The 6,610-nt window shown below is 37.4% G+C and overlaps 1 non-coding gene across 1 annotated transcript; it reads left to right on the top strand.

The window, feature by feature from the left end:
* Nucleotides 1-2,348: 2,348 nt before the first annotated feature.
* Nucleotides 2,349-2,455, top strand: LOC145135267 (small nucleolar RNA R71). The gene has a single exon (XR_013719728.1). It is a non-coding gene; the product is annotated as a small nucleolar RNA R71 (small nucleolar RNA).
* The last annotated feature ends 4,155 nt before the right edge of the window (nt 2,456-6,610 follow it).

Below are 6,610 nucleotides of genomic sequence, written 5' to 3'. Positions count from 1 at the left end.
CTTGTAACGTCATGGCCATTCGGATAGCCACATCGTGGTATGCTTCATGATTCAGTTTACAGGATTTTTCAAATCGCCACACTGTGGCTTAGGAAACCACACAATGGGGTTTAAAATCTTCTGAAAATACAATTTTTTAATATTAATTTAATCCAATATACTCACAAACATGAATTAAATCACCCCACACTTGAATAAACGCAGGAATAAAAGAAGAGAAGACAAAATAGCTTAGAAAAAACTGAAAAAGAAAACAAAAAGTAATTAAAGAAAATGCAAACCAAAAAGATCGGGTTGCCTCCCGATAAGCGCTTCTTTTTTACGAGTCATGAGCTAGACTTCTTCCCGCTATATGTTGTTGCGGGTGGGAGTGGGATCTCCCTTTTCTCCTTCTGTTCCTTCCACCTCCTTTTATAGGCTGTAACTCTCCTTATATACGCCTTCTTCGTGTTTTCTTTCTTCTTATCGTTGGCTCTTTCCTCGTGTTTGCATTTCAACTCTTTGCTTTTTCTAACAAGTTGCGCCTTCCCTTCATCTTCTGTGTGTTCCCTTGCTTCCACTTCCATGTTGTCAAGGATCGGCTCGTTTATGTCTTGTTCAATCTCCTTTTCACTCAACTCCCCAGCAGAATAATTTTCTTCATTTTCCACCTTTGGTGTAGTGAACGCGAATACTTCAAATGTCATTAAAATTGAAGCTCGTGGTTTTGTGGGCTTAACATCCTTTTGTTTTTGCGGTATCTTCCAAACTTTAATCTCCTCCTCCATCATTTTCTCTATTTCTTCTAATTCATTGACTCCTTCCTCATTTTATTTGTTTTCCATTACCCTATCTAATTCATTATCCACTCCTCCATAGATTGGTTTTGACTTGCTCGTTGGTTTATCCCAAAAGTTATCTCCTTATTATCCACTCTAGGTGTAAGCTTGGAGTAATGGATGTCAACAAGGGCTCACGCAGTGCTCAAATATGGTCGTCCCATAATTATGGGAAGGTCCTTGTCTTCTTTCATGTTGAGCACAACAAAGTTAATAGGAAAAACGAATTTCCCAACCTTGACTAATAATTCTTCAATTTGGCAACCTGAGCTTCTTGTAAAAGGAATAAGGAATTAGATTAATGCTCACCCCCGAATCAGCTAAAGCATTTATAATAGTGGAATTGCAGAATTTTCAAGGTAAATTCAACTGGCCTGGATCTCCCATTTTTGTTGGTAATCCCTCAATGATGGTTACAAAACATAGTTCGTTAAGGACGTTGGTCGATGCTTTTTCCAACTCCTTTCTAGTTTTCATTACATCCTTAGCAAAATTTGGAAGTTTAGCCATGGATTTGAGGAATGGGGCATTGATCGAGAGGGGTAAGACTTGTTCCATGAATTTCTTCTGCTCCTGGATCCAATGGGTTTTGCATGGCTCGAGAGGGATAAGGAAGCTGAGGCTAACACGGTTTCAAAAAGGAAGATTTTTCATTCTGCAGTGGCCACGACGTGGCCTCGTGGTCGCCACATCGTGGGTACTGGGCATCAACTTCTTTTCCTTCTCCGATCACTGTTTCTTTTGGTTGTGGATTGGGCTGCTTCGAGGCTTCATTTAAGATTACTAGAGGCTCATAAATGGTGTCTTCTTCAGTGGTTATGGCCATGACATGAGGTTGCTTTTTTGGATTGGGATTTTTGGATGGTAACCGTTCGTTAACGACCTTAGTCAATTGCCCGAGTTGAGTCTCAATGTTTTTAATGGAAGCTTGTTGGTTTCTAGTTGTAACATCAGTAGTATCATGTATTTTCTCAGAAGCTCCCATGAATCTATTGATCATTGCCTCAAAATCCGGTTTCTTCTCGGGTGGTGGTTGTTCTTTTTGGTAGTAGCCTCGCCCGGTTTGCCGATACATTTCTTCTTTTTTGCTTCTTGTATTCTTCATATGGCAACCATTCCTTCGTTGGCTTCCTCCAATCTTCATTAAATCGGTCACCACTAGAGTAGCATACTTGTTCTTTTCAGTTCCCATTCTCATCCAAATCACAATCTTTCGTTAAGTGTGGTCCATTGCAATTCTTACACCCCACTTGTATGGCATGTATTGATTGACCCATCTGTGTGATCATTCAGTCCATATTCTCTAGTTTTGCCATCACATCTGCTAAATCCTCCGAAGCTCCATTGCCTTTACCTCTTGTCACGTCCTCTCGAGGATTGTGGTTTTCTCTAGATTGTTTCTTGAATTATCCTGTTAATTCCTTAGTTGTAGCATGATTCTTCTTCGTTATTGGTCCTTGAGAATCAAGGATTTGCCTTGTGGTCACATTTACCCCATCATAGAATATAGAAACCTCTTGTTTCACATTGAGATCGTGTTAAGATCAACTTATGAGCAATCCCTTGTATCTCTCCCAAGCTTCATACAAGGACTCGCGATCATTTTGTTGGAAATTAGCAATCGCCTTTTTGAGTTTGACTATCTTTGAAGGAGGGTTGAATTGTTCTATGAATGCTTCATGAAGGTTGGTCCGGATTCTGATAGTTCTAGGTACTAATGACTTCAACAAAAAATTTCCATCTCCAGTAAGTGTCACTGGAAGCATTCAACTACCATAACTTGCATTTAAGCAACAAAGATTAAAACTTTTAACATTCTAGGTATTGATAATCAAACACAAGCTAAACCAACCTGATAAAATCCATGAAAAGAGAAACTAACCCATATTATTAGGATTTATCTACACTAAATGAAAGTATAGGCTGATTAGCCCATAACTAAAATAGAAACAAACATAACATAGATTCTAATTAGACTAGACATGGTTAAAGCTAGCAAACCGAATGATTATAGTTTTTCTTCTTTTAATTATCTTCAAAGCTTGATCTACAAACGAATTCAGAACTACCAAGGGTTCTATAGAGGGTTTTAGTCATAACTCTTCTCTTAATTCCCAAGCCAACTCCCGAAATTCGACCTAAGGTTCAGTATATATAGCTTCCAAAAACTAGTTGCCACGTCATGGGAGTTAAGCTCCACGTCGTGGTCATTACTTAGAACGCGTATGCCCCAAGTCTTGGGAAGCTTCTGTGTCAGGATAGGTGGCCATGTTGTGGCTTTTAGATTATCTCATCATGGCATGCATTCTTTTGCACGATTCTTCTCTGTAAAATGCTATCTTCGACCTCTAAGTTTTCAACAATATTTAGTTTTGGTCCTTTTCTTCAAGATTGTCCATTTTTGGCTGCAAAATAGAATTTAACTTAATAAGTACCAACTATCTTTGCAATTAACCAAAATATAGCTTACAATGTTTTAAAATAATTCCTAATTATATGTATAAATATTTCAATATCATTATCCTTGCTAATTTTCGTCCCCCACATAAAGCAGTACAGAACTTTCCATTATTCAACTATTAAATAATTACCATTGAGTCTCTGCACATTGAATTAATTCCAAATTAATTCCAAACTAGTTTCTAATTAATTTATCATCTCATGAATAATTAATAAAATATTTATGTTTCTCTCTCATAACATTCTAATACTATTTGGATCATTGAGGGCAACCCAAAAAGGACTCTCCTATTAATGGAAAGTCTTACTAATTACTTATGAAATTAGACATTATTCTAAAAAACCTCAAATAAAAACAAAAATGCAAGACTCCATTAGTCTAGCTAAGCATACAAGCATATCATAGCATTACACATGCATCCTACACACAACGGATCCAATATTGACATAAGTAAAATAGTAAGAAAACTCACCTGAATCTAATAACTACACAATCACACATTCGGTCCCTCTAGCAAATCAACAACATGAACCACCTAAATCTAAATTAGCACATTAAACCAGCTAAATAACCATTAGGTGTAACTTAGTGACCAATACTACTTGAAGGCCAGTCCTTAACTTGTAAAACTAAATTCACCAAAGTTTAACCAAAAGTCAAACTAGTCAAAAAGTCAATGGTCAACGGTCAATGCTAGGTACACCACGATCAGAAACAGGCACATCGTGGCCACCACGCATCAAAACAGACACAAATTAACCTCAAAGGGTGCGTTACAACCCTCAATAGGTACCTTGCATCTTATGACTTAACAAGCTCCTTTTTAAGATCTTAATCCTTTCAGTTAGACGCTAATACTTTCAGAACTTGATCAAATCGGTGTCTTAATGGATAAAGTTTCCAACTTTATCCAGATCTATGGCTCAATCAAGCAAAATATCAAACCCTAACTCTAAAGAAGCCCAAAATGACCAAAATCGTATGCATGGAGATAATAATAATAAAAAAAAAAAGAAACTCATGTATACAGACTTATCTCCATCACAATGTCCATAAGTGTAATTCAAACAACCAAAATCGATATGCAGTTCCCAAACTCCAAGGAGTTTCAAGAAATGGGACCAAAAGTGACTAGAACTTATTATAATCCTAGATCTAAGCATGAATCATGAAACTAGTTAGAAATTTGGTAATTACAGAGGTCCAGAAATGATAAGAAGGATGAACTCTTCTGGATCTTTGATTCCCTGCATTTTACCACCTTGCTTTAGCTCCAAAATAACACCAAAATCACAAACTCTCAAGAACACGGGGGGGGGGGGGGGCTAGGGTTTGCTTTCAGGAGATAGAGGTTGAGGATAAGAAAAACCCTAGCTTGTTAGAGTCCTTAAATAGGGTCCAAGGCTCGAGACTTAGGGTTTTGAGCTTTATGGCGGTGCGTCGTACATATCACTTAAGGCGCGTCAAGCCCAACATGGCATATTCATGGCACGTCCAATAAAGGTCGTGTCGCGCCCCAGGACAAAACACTAATTCTATAATTTTATTCAAATAATTGACTTAACATGCCGAAAGTGAGTGGTGTAATAGATCTTCATCTGAGTGATTTTCAACCAATCGAATTCGACTAGCCAAATAATTCATAGGGAAGCTATTTCCACATTTATGTAAACTATTTCTTTTATTACTGTATAAGGTAGGTTTGGTATATATTGATAGTATAAGGTCCTCATTGTAACATAATATACTAGTGTATTATTTATACGTATGGAATGCATTGGAAACCCTAACGGGTATTTTCACAAACCAACATGGTATCAAGCCAAGGGTTTTCTATGGCTGCATGAAACCATCGACAATTCATACAGTGTTGATTTTTTTTCTTCGTCATCCAGGCCAAATTAAATTAACCCTCTTTCTTAATTTTCCTTCTGCAATTCATGCTTCCATCTCTGTTCAAGATCAAACCACTGCCGACGCTGCTCCTTCACGTCTTCACATCAGCAGATACGCACGACCAGTGAAGAAAAGCAGTGTCGTGCTCTTCCCTTGCGTCGATCATTAGCTTTTGTTCCATGTTCACATCAACTATCACAGATTGGTTCTATTTATCTTGCTACAATCCTTCAACCAAAGGTTAGTGTTCTGATTTTATTGTGTGTTTTAATTTCACAGGTTCTGTAATTTTCTGGTATTATGACAACCCCTGCTGCGACATCCGTCACAGCCCCTATAGCCCCTACATCACTATAGCTTGTTTATGTTGTAGCAAATATGTATAATCAGTTCAGTTTTCAAACTGACTAATGATGGGTCAAAATACAAGCTTTAGTGCAGAATTTTTCGGGACATCTACAAAGGTGCTAACTGTTGGATTTGGTGTCTAAGCCCATAACTATAATTGGTATGTACTTGATTTGAAATGTAGCATTGTCCTTTTGGGTTGCCTTCACTCATGCAACTTAACAGGATGACTAGTGGAGAGAGAGTAGAATTTATTATGTGAAATAATAAATTGGTACTTAAATGATTTTATTAATATATTACAAGATTAATATATTATTTGGAAACCATATTATTAATTGGTGATTAATCTGAAATTAACTTGATATTAATTTTGGGATTAAAAGAACTGATTAATTATTGAATGAGATGTTTTGCAAATCGTTGATAGTTGCAGAACTTGGCTATTGGACTCCTTAATTAGGAGTGGATGAAATACTATAGGGGGCCTATAGATTTCATCCAAGGCCTCGTAAGGAGGAGTCCATGGGCTGCTTAAGCCTAAAGCAGGAATTAGGGTTTCCTCCAGAAACCCTAGCAGCCCACAGCTATATAAACCCCTTCATACACTAGGAATTTCTGCCCTATGCACTCTAAATTAAAACCCTAGCCGGTTTTCATGTCTCTCCTTCTCATCCTTTGCATTGGGTGTTTGTGACTCCATTAGAGGCGTAACACTTGGGGCACTAAGCTTTCAAGGGTCAAGGATCGTCAAGGATTGTTCTTTCTATTACTATATAACAAGTGATGTAATATTCTAACCCTAATTTCACATGAATTTCGAATCTTGTATGCTAGTTTCTAGGGTTATTGCTTTAGTGTTCTATTTGCATGTTCAATTAGTGAAAAACTTAGATCCAAAGCAATTAGGGTTGCATGATCACATAGGAATATAGATATGCTCATAACTGATCAGTGGTATGAGAGCCTCGGATGTTTCTCAATTGAATTGATGTAATAGTGAACTGTCCAAAGAACAAGAAAATCAATTTTTGCTGTCTAGAAGATGAACTCGACGAGTTGACTCGTCAGTTGCCTAAAATTTCGT

Source organism: Lactuca virosa, chromosome 8 (assembly GCF_052849685.1).
Source record: "Lactuca virosa cultivar CGN04683 chromosome 8, Lactuca_virosa_CGN04683_v6, whole genome shotgun sequence".
NCBI classification, from domain to species: Eukaryota; Viridiplantae; Streptophyta; class Magnoliopsida; order Asterales; family Asteraceae; genus Lactuca; species Lactuca virosa.
This window is presented reverse-complemented; position numbering and strand designations above follow the sequence as displayed.